The following is a 13,324-nucleotide window of genomic DNA, read 5'->3' on the forward strand; positions in this document are numbered from 1 at the left end:
GTGTGGAATTACCACAATTTGACACATCATGGGACAACAACAACAAAACCCAATATTTTAAAATTTTGGAAGTGTGTTCTTAAATCTTCCCACATATGCTACAGTGTCATGAGTTTAGGCATGCTTTTGATATAGCATAGTAATGCGAATGGATCTAGATTTCAAAATGAGAACTTTAGATGTAAAGTTTAGTGACACTAAAATATCGTTTTAAAAATTATTTGCATATGGAGCTATGTGATTTGGGTTAGATAAGAAATTTCTTGAAGTAAATTTTACAAAGCTGGTGTCAATTGTAAACTATGACCCATGATGATATTAAGGCAAGATATAGATAGAGCCAGATCCAGAGTATAAACTATACTGACAAATTAAATGTTCCAATGTAACAGCAAACTTTATTAATGCTGACAATATTTTGTGATAGCTTTGAAAAGGGCTTGCTTACAGTGGCAAAAACTAATCATTGTTGTGTTGTGCCTGATTGTGCAGAATTTCAAGTAGTACATTAGGAGCTTCTGTTCAGAGAAAGCTGATTTCACAAGCTCCAGTCTGTTGCCAAGGAAAAGGCCTGTAATGTCATTATTAACAAAACTGTAAAATCACAATAAGAGGAGAAGCTGAAACTCACTGAACTCTGCTAAATTTCTCTTGTAAGGGCTATGAATGCCAGCTGGCAACCTACCTCCCACATGAACATTTAAGAAAAAATTCAGCTCTTTGTTGTTATGCACAAGTATATCTGACTGAAAAGGTTTAGAACAGCGTTGTGCCCCAGACCTGCCAGCTGCACACCCATACGAACTGAAATCATTTTTTAAAACAAATTTCTTTAACAAAGCCTGGCTTGTAGCATAGCCTGTACTGAAGTATTCCACTGCTGCAGGGAGTGTGTGTATTAGCATAACCGCCTCCAGAGTAGTAAAATGTGGTATTGCTTGTGTCTGTGTGTGAGGAGAGGTTAGCTTAGGGCATTCTTTATTCAAATGGGATGGGGGATGCGGGGGATATTTAATTTCCTTATATGGCCATGGAGCAGGTGTCAGGTTTGATCCTGTAACCCTATTGAAATTAGTGGGAGCTTTCCCACAATAGGCACTACAGAATTGGGCCCTCAGCGCTACCTGTGGGCTGTGACAACACGGCAGATAAAAAACACGTTTCACACTGGGGTTTAATAATAAATAGTGGTAGCTGGTCAAACCAATCCCTTATATTTCACCTAGAACTCCATTGGAAGCCAGTGCAGATCCTGGAAGGCTAGTGTAACTTGCCCATTGTATGAAACGGTAGTTATGAAGTGGGCCACAGTTTTCTGCATTTTGTAGAAATCCCTGTATCATGATGCAAATGGAGGAAGAACTGTGGCAAGTTACAGAGCTGAGAGAAAAGGTTACAATCACCTGGCCAAGCTCAGATGGTAAATACTCTTGAAATTGCTATTAGATATCCCACAATAGCTGTGGATCCAACAAGCACCTGATGTTTCAAGCCCTATACTTTGCACTGTTTCTTTTTATGTGATGTGGGTCAAAATGGTCTCAATCTGTCAAGTTTTAGCCAAGGTTGCATGTGGGACTCACTAAATCCTGAAGGTTAAAATCCAACCTCCTGAGCGATGTAGTTATGCCAACCTAACCCCTGTGTAGACAGCGCTATGTCAACAGGCGAGCTTATCCCGTTGTCATAGCTACTGTCTCTCACTGAAGTGGATTAACTACACCAATGGGAGAAGCTCTCCCAGCGCATAGTAGTGCCACAATGGCGCAGCCGCAGTGTGTACGTGTTGATAAGCCCGGGATGAATCATGCCTTGATACCTGTGAATTCACCCTTCCATTAACCTAATCTAAGGATTAATCACAACAACCCAACCTAAGACAAAAGGAGTTTGAACTGAGTGGCTGGAGATGGCTACAATTTGTGAGTAATTAGACATGTAAATGCTTCCTGGAAGGGATAGGGTATTAAGGGGTGGAGGAGTGGGGGGATGGTAGAAGGATTTGGGGCTGCAGCAAAGGGTAGGAAGTTATAGGAAGGTGGATAAATGGAATGGGCGGTAGGGAAGGGGAGGGATGCCTGGTATCTCTAGCTATGTCTGTGCACCCCATCTCTTGCATGCCAGCCACCCTGCACTCCACAGGTCTGTCAGTGCACCCTGAATTCCTGCACCTCAAGTCTCTGCCAATGCACCCCACAGCTCTGCCAGTGCAAGCCAACCCAGACCTCCCCCCCACACTCCTAAAATCTTTGGGCATGGGATTATTTAGACATGTCAATGCTTCCTGGGAGAGGAGGGGTGGGTTTATAGAGGGAGAGGGGTTTGGAGCTGCAGTGAGGGGAGGAGGATACTTGGGGATGGGTGGTAGGGGGGGAAGGCTGGGGGCTAAGGAAAGGGAGGCTTTGGGGCAAGGAGGAGTGGGACAGAGGTAAGTGTAATTTGGGGGTGAATAGAAAGGGGACTGGAGAACAGGGGCAGTGGCACCTATCAATGCCACATTCATATTCTCTTTCTCCTTTTTGCCCTTTAATAGTGTTAGATGGAATCCTATGGCTGAGAGTGAATGGGTTGTAAAAGGAGGTGACGAGCTTGTACATGTTAGCAACTGTAGAGATGGCAGCGTAAAAGTGTGTGTGTTTGTGTGTGTGTGTGTGTGTGTTAATGGAGAGTATTAGGGCATTGCTGAAAGAGGGCAGAGTTAAGGTTGCCAGTTAAGGTTGCATGGCAACCTTAACTCTGCATCTCCTGGTTTCCAAAAGTTATTTTTGCTCAATTCAACATTCCACAAGGGATGGCATACTACCAAGCAACCTTAACTTTACAATAATGTAAGTTTTTGTTTATTTGTTTGTTTGTTTTTTTTGCCAGTGATGAATATAGTTGTTACTTTGTGTATTTTTTGCTTTTCTGTCTGCTTGGATAATGAATAGGCCAGTTTGACTTTCAGCCCTTTTAAGGCTGCAACGTTTGTGTTTAAAACACTACAAACTGTTTGTTTTAAAACTATTATGTCTTTTTATGTATATAAATTCTACTGGCCTTCATTTTTACAGAAGCTTGGTTTTACTACATTTAAATTAGGGTCTTAATTTTCTTCTTTTAGAAAACTTCCTGTTTGTTATTTTAGTGTGCACATACAGTTGAGGCTATCAACAGTAGTTGGAATGAAGGTATGTTGCTTTTAATCAATAGGGAATCTCTGCTCTGTTTTTTCTCTGGTTGGTCATTTGCTAGATGAAAAATATATTTCTAATGTTTGTCATAGAGTACAAGACAATGAAATCTCAGCTTTCTTTCCTAGTGCATAGGATCTGCTGCCTAACAAAAGGGCACATGAAAATACATTCTGAGCATAAGCTTTCGTGGGTAAAAACCCACTTCTTCAGATGCATGGAGTGAAAATTACAGAATGTATTTATTTATTATGTACAAATTACAGGCTCTGTAATTTTCACTCCATGGATCTGAAGAAGTGGGGTTTTTAACCAAGAAAGCTTATGCTCAAATAAATCTGTTAGCCTTTAAGGTGCCACCGGACTCCTCCTTGTGTTTGTGGATATAGACTAACAGGGCTACCCCTCTGATACTTAATACCGTCTTTAACATCCTTTGTAAAATCCCTCCTTCCCTCTGCCTGTGAAACACCCGAGTACCAGCTTCATTTAAAGAGCAGAGATTTCCTCCCCCTCCCCCTCCCCCCCCCCCCTCCCTCCCCCCCCCGGAATCCTAGACTGCAGCAGTTGCACCACTCAAAGCCTGCTACAATTCCTCCCACAACAGCACGTTGCATTAAAAACAGTACTGTGAACTGTTGGAGCTCGCCAAACATAGCAAGGCTGCTTTTGTGTGTAAAGCAGCAGCCCAGGGCTCCTCCTACCTTCAGCCCTGCTTGGATTTCCCAGCCTGTCTCCTCCCTGGAGGATGGGGGGATTTCCCTTTCCTTCCCTCTCTGTATGTATGTGTGTGTGTTTTCCCTACCTGCTGAGGATGTGATGTCAGGGTCTCATTATCCTAATCTATGCTGATCTCATGGGCTGGCCCAGCCAATGGGGCTGCCTGGCTCTCCCCACCTGCTAGGAAGAGAATTCCGCCGTGCCTAGGATTCTTCCCTTGGCTCTCGGCGCAGCTAGTGGCTTTGGGGGAGGCCGGGCCGGGCCGGGGTTCTTGCAGCGCCTGCTCCCTTCCCGGACTCGCCGTGTTTGGGTCTCGGCGCTGGAGTAAACACCCCCGCCCTTTGCTACTCCTGCAGCCGGAGCCCTGCAGCGCGCGGAGCCTGGCACTTGTTGGAGCCCCGGCCACGCTGCGTGTCCCGCCGCGGCGCTGTGGGGGGGAGCAGCCGCCCGCTCGCCCGCCCAGCCGCGCGGGGTGCGCACTGGTGAGTGAGCCGCTTGGCCGGGCGGGGAGAGGGAGGCTGCAGCAGCGGCGGGCGGTGCGCCCGGGAGCGGGTTGGCCAGGGCCCGTGGCCCCCGGTCTGTCGCCGCAGGGTCAGAGCCCGGCTGGGTCCCGGGGCGAGTGGGGTAAGTGCAGAGGGTGCAGGTGCTCGAGGAGGCCGGTTCGGCTGGTGCCCTGGTTCCTCCCTGGCTGCACTAGAGCAGCCCTGGGCCCTCGGACCTGGAGCGGGGGTGCTCGGGGCTTGGGCTGTGTCCCCGGTTGTCCTTCCTGCCGCCCTTTGCTTCCGGCCCCCCAACTCCTGACGTCTGCCCTGAGACCCCCATGGCTCCCCGCACCCCGGGCTACACCTGCCCCGCGTCCCTGGCGCCCCACGCCAGACTCTGCCACGTGCCCCCTTTTGTCCTGGGCCCTTAGTTGTCTTTTGTGACCCCTTCCCTGGCCCACGCCCCAGGAGTCCTCAGCTACTCCAGCGATGAGTGCAATGCAAATGCTTGGGTAGTGCCCATGTCTTTGCCTTGCCATGGGGGCCAAGGGAGCATCTCCTAGTTTGGCTGTATTACTGCGGGCACTGACTGCAGCCACCTCTCTCCTGCATCCCACAGACTCCTTCTCTGTATAGTCCTGAGGAAATGTGAGCTGGGGAAGCTTTCAGCTTCCTGCATGTGCTGTGGTGTGGGGGATTTCCTAGCACAGAATATCTCCTGGGCTCCCTGGCAGTCATGCAACATGCAGAGAAGCTTGGCCACATCCCTCCCTTGGTACCAAGGACCTCACTTGAGGATTGTAGCATGGCAAGCTCCATGTAGCGTGTGTGGAAGGGAATGCTCCTCCTTTCTCTGTTCTTGTGTTGGCGTTCTTGTGCTACTGTGTAATGCTTGTGGTGTAATGGGAAGAGAATGCATTGATTCCATCTGGCATTGAAAACCTAAGTTTAGTTTCTCACACAAAGTGATTTCAGATGATTCCATCATCAAGGAAATTGGCAGCATGGTGGAATGCTGGATTCTAAGGGAGGAATGCCAAGAAAACCTGCCTCGCTTCTAAACAGATCATTTTGCAGAATTTATTAGGACCAGTCATGCTATTAGTAATCCTAGTTACTAAATCCTAGTGAGGATGGGAAGGAAAACTCCCCACCCTGTTTCAGAAGGTGGGTTTCCTGTGATTCCCTCAGCTTTCCTCTGATGTCCCTTATCCTCTCAGGGCATGTCTACACTGGCACGTTACAGTGCTGCAACTTTTTCGCTCAGGGATGTGAAAACACACACACCCACACCCCGAGTGCAGCAAATTTCAGTGCCGGGAGCCGTGCCCCTCGTGGAAGTGGCTGTGACTACACAAGAACATTGCCTGTGTAGACTAGCCCTCAGTTCCACATAGGACTGACACCTCCTTACAGAAGAGGGAATGGATGGAACTTCCTCCACAGGACATGAGTGCCACTCCTGAGTCAGGCAGGAGTGTTTCTCAAGGGATGCAAAGTGATTTTTTTTCATATCCCTTCCAACGTCCATCTCTTGGAATGATTGTACTATTTCTACAATGCACTCATACTCTGCCAGTCTATGTAGAGGTGTTTGGAGATCCAAATTCTGACTTGCCAAACTGTTGGGCCTCATCATTTTAAATTAATATTTGAGTTGACACAGGCTGAAGGCTTATATACATGCAAAAGTTTCACTAGTTATACTGATATAATTATACCAATATACCTGTACCTGTCTAACTATCATTTTCAATGCTTTTATTCTGGAATAAGAGTGTTCACGTGGAAGTTGCATTGATATAGCTATATTTGGCCAGCTTAATTCACACCTTGACTTAAACTTTGCTATGAAACTTAGCAGTATAACTTTCTCTTGCAGACAAGTCTTGAAATTTTTTCAGCAAAATGTGGTTCTATATTGAATTGTTTAAATCCAAGTGACTCCATATAAAATATATTCTAATAATAGAGATTTTTCTCTATCTCCCAGTTGTGTGAACTCAGCCTGCGATTGGTGTCATACTGAGTTTATTCTCCTCAAGCATAATTGGAAGTAATAAGGTTCTGCTGGCCAGACTATGATTTCAGTGATACCTGGGCGAACACTGTTGCCTTCAGTGAGCTTTCACATGTATAACTGATTGGAATTTAGTAACTTTTTTCTATTGATAGAGAATCCAGCTTACTTTAGCTGTGTTGGCTTTGGAAGGTGGACAGGAGTAAGAAGCAGTGAAAAAGTGATTTTTTTTTTAATCCCACTAAAGTAAACAGGTATCATTGAGTAAGAAGGAGCTTGTTTTGTATGGTTTTATCAAGTAACTTTTCTGAGTACACCCACACTTTAACTGTCTGCCTCTATCTTTAAAGTGAGACACACTGTGAGATTAAAGAGTCACACTCACAGTAGAGCAGTGGTTCTCTAACTTTTTGTATTGGTGACCCCTTTTAAACACCAAGCCTCTGAGTGCGACCCTCCTCCCCCTTAGAAATTAAAAACACATTTTTGATATTTAACACTGTTAAATACTAAATTTAAATTCTGTTGCTTAAAATGAATTTACCTTTCTTCACTGCTTTTAAATTAAGACTAAAACACATTTTTATCAAATTAAAAGTAACTTTTCCACTTATATTTAAGTAGAATTTTATTTTAATACTTGACAGCAATTAATGACCTGAAGCAAGTAATAACCCTCCGCATGGCTGGGCTCCGCCTGACAACCCCAGTACAGAGGTCGGGGCTCACAGCATCCTCGATGCCCCAGCTCAGGGCTCACAGCTCTTCTCCTGGTTGGGGCGGTTGGACTCGGGGATCGCAGCCCCGCTCCTGGCCAGGGTTGGGGTCTGGGCTCGCAGCCCCATGGGGGGTCGGACTTGGGGCTCGCAGCACCATGCCTGCCCGGAGCTCACAGCCCCGCTCCTGGCCAGGGTTGGGGCTGGGGCTTACAGCCCCATGGGGGGTCGGAGTCAGGGCTCGCTGCCCTACGCCTGCCCGGAGCTCACAGCCCCGCTCCTGGCCAGGGTTGGGGCTGGGGCTTACAGCCCCATGGGGGGTCGGAGTCAGGGCTCGCTGCCTCACGCCTGCCCGGAGCTCACAGCCCCGCTCCTGGCCAGGGTTGGGGTCTGGGCTCGCAGCCCCATGGGGGGTTGGACTTGGGGCTCGCAGCACCATGCCTGCCCGGAGCTCACAGCCCCGCTCCTGGCCAGGGTTGGGGTCTGGGCTCGCAGCCCCATGGGGGGTCGGACTCGGGGCTCGCTGCCCTACGCCTGCCCGGAGCTCACAGCCCCGCTCCTGGCCAGGGTTGGGGCTGGGGCTTACAGCCCCATGGGGGGTCGGAGTCAGGGCTCGCTGCCCTACGCCTGCCCGGAGCTCACAGCCCCGCTCCTGGCCAGGGTTGGGGTCTGGGCTCGCAGCCCCATGGGGTGTCGGAGTCAGGGCTCGCTGCCCTACGCCTGCCCGGAGCTCACAGCCCCGCTCCTGGCCAGGGTTGGGGTCTGGGCTCGCAGCCCCATGGGGGGTCGGAGTCAGGGCTCGCTGCCCTACGCCTGCCCGGAGCTCACAGCCCCGCTCCTGGCCAGGGTTGGGGCTGGGGCTTACAGCCCCATGGGGGGTCGGAGTCAGGGCTCGCTGCCCTACGCCTGCCCGGAGCTCACAGCCCCGCTCCTGGCCAGGGTTGGGGTTGGGGCTTACAGCCCCATGGGGGGTCGGAGTCAGGGCTCGCTGCCCTACGCCTGCCCGGAGCTCACAGCCCTGCTCCTGGCCAGGGTTGGGGTTGGGGCTTACAGCCCCATGGGGGGTCGGAGTCAGGGCTCGCTGCCCTACGCCTGCCCGGAGCTCACAGCCCCGCTCCTGGCCAGGGTTGGGGCTGGGGCTTACAGCCCCATGGGGGGTCGGAGTCAGGGCTCGCTGCCCCATGCCTGCCCGGAGCTCACAGCCCCGCTCCTGGCCAGGGTTGGGGCTGGGGCTTACAGCCCCATGGGGGGTCGGAGTCAGGGCTCGCTGCCCCATGCCTGCCCGGAGCTCACAGCCCCGCTCCTGGCCAGGGTTGGGGCTGGGGCTTACAGCCCCATGGGGGGTCGGAGTCAGGGCTCGCTGCCCCATGCCTGCCCGGAGCTCACAGCCCCGCTCCTGGCCAGGGTTGGGGTCGGGGCTCACAGCCTGGCGCAGAGGTCGGGGTTTGCAGCTCAGGGTCAGAGCTCGCAGCCATGCGTCCCTGTTGGGGTCGGGGCTCGCAGCCATGTGTCGTGGTCGGGGCTCACAACCTGGCGCAGGAGTCGGGGCTTGCGGCTGCACGCTGAGATCGGGGCTCACGACCCCCCGCATAACCGGGTCACAACCCCCAGTTTGAGAACCAGTGCAGTAGAGCAAACTGTAGACCTAGGAAACTCTGTTTGAAATTCTATGGCCTGCCTTTATTATGCAGGAGGTTAGATTAATGGCCTCTTTGGCCCTAGAATCTATCAAATCTGGCCATAGTGGTCCTTCTAGTCTTAAAATCTATAACATTTGATGAGAACATTTCTCTACAAATTTTCTTGGCCTATATTTTCCTTTTTGCCTGCTATTGAGGAAATTTGTTGTTAATAAGTTTTTTATCCTAGCTTCTCTTTTTGATCAATCCATTAATGAAATCCCAAACCTGCATTTGGGATCAGTCTGTTGGCATGGAAAATGTTGGAGGTCATAAATGCAGCATTCTGGATCTGATTCTGTTAGGCACTCAGTAGACTATACATCCATCTACCTAAGGAAATTGACCAGATAATGTCAGTGGTTCTCAGCACTGAGCCCTGATCTATACTTAAAATGTAGATCAGTCTAGCTACATCAATCAGAGGGTGTGAATTCACACCCTGAGGGCATAGATTAAGCCAACCTAACCCCCAGTGTAGATATGGCTAGGGTCAGTGCTTGGAGCAGTGGATTACTTACATTAGTGGAAAAATCCCTTCAGTCAGTGGCAGAAGCATCTGCACTATGGCACTGAACTAAAACAAGTCTGCTGTTACAGGGCATGCCTACACTATGGCATTGAGTCCCCCTGAAGTGGACCTGAAAGCAGTTTCAGTGGTAGTGTAGATGAGCCCAAATAGTTTCAAGCATGGCTAATAGAGAGCTGGTAGAGTTTGGTGACTTTCTTAGTGTAATCAGACCTTTCAGACTGTGTTGTAAGATCAAATAAGAAAAGCAGGGCCCTGAGGTGGGAGGACGTTCTTCTTTAAACATGCATAACATGATAAATAGCAAATAAAATACATTTGGAAAAATGGGAAGGCTAAGTAGATTGCTTTCTGATAAAGTTGAAAGTTCCCTACTAAGAAAGGGTTTTTAAATTCACCTTATTGTGACTATGTATTGCAGGGGTCAGATCAGTGCATTATGTTACAGAAAGTGAGCTGCAATATCTTGCAAAAATAGGACACTATAAGAATGGAATTTCAGCTTTACTTTGAATTACATTGTTTTTGTTGGCTTATACTTCAAACATAGTTCTTAATAGTTTCCTTTTAAAAAGTTACCTTATTAAAGGGGGAATGTGCACATCAAAAGAAGAAAATGATGCAAGACAAATTGAGAAGCTTAAAGACAAGGGATTGTGTAACTGATAAATTGCACCATTAGGGCATTTCTGGTCTAGCACAAGAATTACAAATGTTAGTTATTAAAATGTACATGTCTCATCTTCTAATTTTATATTAACTTGCAAAGAACCAAGAGGGTCTTAGGTATCTATCCAGTGACCACATGAATACCAGGTTCGAAGGTCTAGTCTATAATCTGGAACACGCATTGTCAAAATGTTAGCTGTATATTTATTTTGTTCAAACACCAGAAATGGTAATGTATATTGTAAAAAAAAAAAAAACATACTTGATCCTAATATTTTACATGATATTTACCCACCAAGGTGACTTACAAGGAGCTATTGCTTACTCCCAGAAATTGATCTGTCTGATGGATTCATTAGAGTGATCAAATTATCAACAATTCTGTCTTGTTTAACTTTCTTTTAATTGTTTATGTGCTGTAGTAATAGTTTAATCTATCATGGCATTGATTAGTGTTGGAAGAGGGGGAGAGATGATAAATGTTGTAGTGGGGAAAAAACAATGCAAGGAAAATGGGAAATTATTGGCCTAAAATCAGCCATCAGTTATTACCCATTCAGTTTTATTAAATATTTAAATTGAGAGTGATTTGCTACGGAATCCGAATCATTCATGTATGATTCACGAGGATGCCTCATTTATTGCTGAGCATTTCTAAAACCAAATTTACTGCCTTTATGAAAAAAATCATAGGAAAAGCATACTTAGTTGTATCTTCCACTTCTAGAAAAGTGTGATTGAATGCTGAAAATGTATTGATCCAGCTGACATTGAGAGAAAACAACCATTAAAAAAATGTTTCCCACTGAATGTAGGAATGTGCCAACGTGTCTCAACCTTGACTTGGGGGGACCATCTCTGGGAGGAAAGAGAGTAGTATTCACATTTCCATGCCCATGTGCTCTTTGGTTTCTCAGAACAAACTCTCAGTAAAAGTGACATCTCATTGTCATCCACTACGTTAGGCTCTGGAGAGATCACCAGCTCATTTCACATAGGCCACTAAAATTCTTTTAAGCATGCATTCAGCCAAAAAGATGGTAGTAATTCAGGTTACAGTGAGAACTGAATGAGAACCAGGCCCTAACTGATGATATGTAGCCTTGAAAAAGTCTCAGAATCTGTCTACTGAATTCCACAGCTCCTTCATTATGAAGAATTTGGAATCCCGTGACACCTCAGACACTTTATCTTTTACATTTAACAGCCATGGTAGTTTAGTCATCAGATTATTTACCAGTGAGTGCCATATGGATGAGTACAAATTATAAATCTGAGGAATGTGAAGTTTAAACTGCGAGGTTTGAATGTGATGTGTCTGTGGGTCATTGTCATGAAGTCTAGCTGATTTATATAAAAAATTGAAAGTAGCTTTACATATGGTCCTGAGTCACCTTGCTAATTTTTATAGTTTTACAATCACACTTTTTTTTTTAATCTATCAGAGGGTTTTTTCCCTTTTGTTGTGTGATTGGGGGACACAGACTGACAGAGCAGAAAGAGAGAAATTGACTATATACAAAGTACTGCCAAAGTGTGATGAGTAAACTAGTGAGGGGAGGGGCGGTAAAATATCTATTATGTTCTAATCTATTTGTTACAATAATCTTAGGTGTTACTTAGAACAGTAGTAGACACAAAGGATAAAATTCAGACAGAAATGTTATCATCAAGGTGATTGTGTCCCTTTAAATCTTACTGAGTTTTGGATCTTTCACCAGAACAGCAAAAATAGTAAGAACATTTTAGCTATAAATTTCATAATAAGGCAGTGGTGCTGTAACAGTTTTTATAGTGGGGGTGCTGAGAGCCATAGAACCAAACATATATGTAGGAAACCACTTCAAGGCAGGGGGTACTACTGCACCCTGAGCTTTCAAACTTCTAATTTTTGACTACATGTGGAATGAAAGGTACTAGTTGGAAGGATTCCTTTCAATACCTTTCTTGTTCTTATTGGTAATCTTTACTGTTTTCCTTCTCTGAACAATTAGACCATGTCTTCTTGTCTTATCTATCTTTAGACTGTGAGCTGTTTGGGACAAGAAGCATGGCTTGCTCTTTTTGTAAAATAGTCTGTAAATGTATGGCTTTATATAGGTAATTTTCAAGTAAGTTTCTAAAATTTATGTGGCCAATCCAGACACATTTAACCACTATAATGTTGAAAGTCTGCAGATCTCAATACTAACAGTATCCCATTAAAGAAGTTCTCCTTTTCTAGTGGACATAACATTCTGCATAGTATAATATTAACTTTTGCAAAACGCATCTCTGAGTTTATTTATTTTTATTGCTTCTGTAGGTCTCAGATATGAAATAAACTTTGAGAGATATGCAAGATAGTAACGGACTAAACAGTGTAGCTAGCCCAGTTTTGCTGATAGCTGTATGTTTTTAAAATATCTAATATTCTGAACAGAATCAATACCAGGTTCCTGTTACCTTCCCTCAATTTGGACTTGTGTCCCCAGTTAATAACCTTACTAAAAGTGTGTTCCAGAAAGGGGATGAGCATCTGCAACGCCAATGTCTTGAAAGTTACTGAAAAATTAAAAGCAAACTGTACTTTCAGTATCAAATTCATAACATCCCCTGCACTATCAAAACAAGAGAGAGAAAAATGAACACTTTTTTTTGCTAAAGGCTTAATAGAGGATTCAGGTTTTTTTCCTTCAAATTTAGCACAAAAGTTTGTATTTAGAGGCTTTTAACCATCACTTTTATACATCCACATAGTATATTCATTGGCAATTATAATTCTATAATTTTGTCAATATGACTTTTGACTGTGTTGTGGGGTGTGAGGGCGGTATTGGGTGCTCAGGCTCATAAACAACATGCCAGGAGGCAGATGAAATGGCATTTTTAGTAATCTAATGAGAATAAAGAGGTAAGAAAAAGATGGGCCCCATGGATCATAGGGTTAGAGAGGAGAGCTGAAAGCTATGACACTAGAGAGGTGTGGTGGAGGTGGGAAGGTCTGTGCTGTGATACAGGGAAAGTTCTACTGAAGATAAATTTTCCAGAACTAAAAATTGATAAGTAATTGTTCCCTGCTAGGTTTTCTTATTCAGATATAACAAGTCTGCTGTTTTTTTATGGACTCAGGCAAAATTTTATTCTTTTCATGTTTTGTTTGCACATGATTCTAGAGCAGTGGTTCTCAAACTTGTTTTTCGTGGACCACTTGAAAATTGCTAAGGGTCTTGGCGGACCACTTAATGATCTTTCCAAATGTTGTTTGTACCATTAGCTAACTATTGTAATGTGCTTTGGATTAAAATGCTATATAATAGAAACCTTAATTATAATTAATGTTCTTTTGTTCTGCAA

General features: G+C 45.6%; 1 protein-coding gene across 1 annotated transcript in view; it reads left to right on the top strand.

Moving 5' to 3' along the window:
* The first annotated feature begins 4,083 nt into the window (after positions 1-4,083).
* The window catches only part of VGLL4 (vestigial like family member 4), a 165,357-nt gene continuing 156,116 nt past the window's right edge, over positions 4,084-13,324 (top strand). Inside the window, exon 1 of the mRNA XM_045024836.1 lies at positions 4,084-4,375. The gene's annotated coding sequence lies outside the window, so the exon portion shown is untranslated. The remainder of the gene's footprint in view (positions 4,376-13,324) is intronic.

This window comes from Mauremys mutica, chromosome 7 (assembly GCF_020497125.1).
Source record: "Mauremys mutica isolate MM-2020 ecotype Southern chromosome 7, ASM2049712v1, whole genome shotgun sequence".
Lineage (NCBI taxonomy): Eukaryota > Metazoa > Chordata > Testudines > Geoemydidae > Mauremys > Mauremys mutica.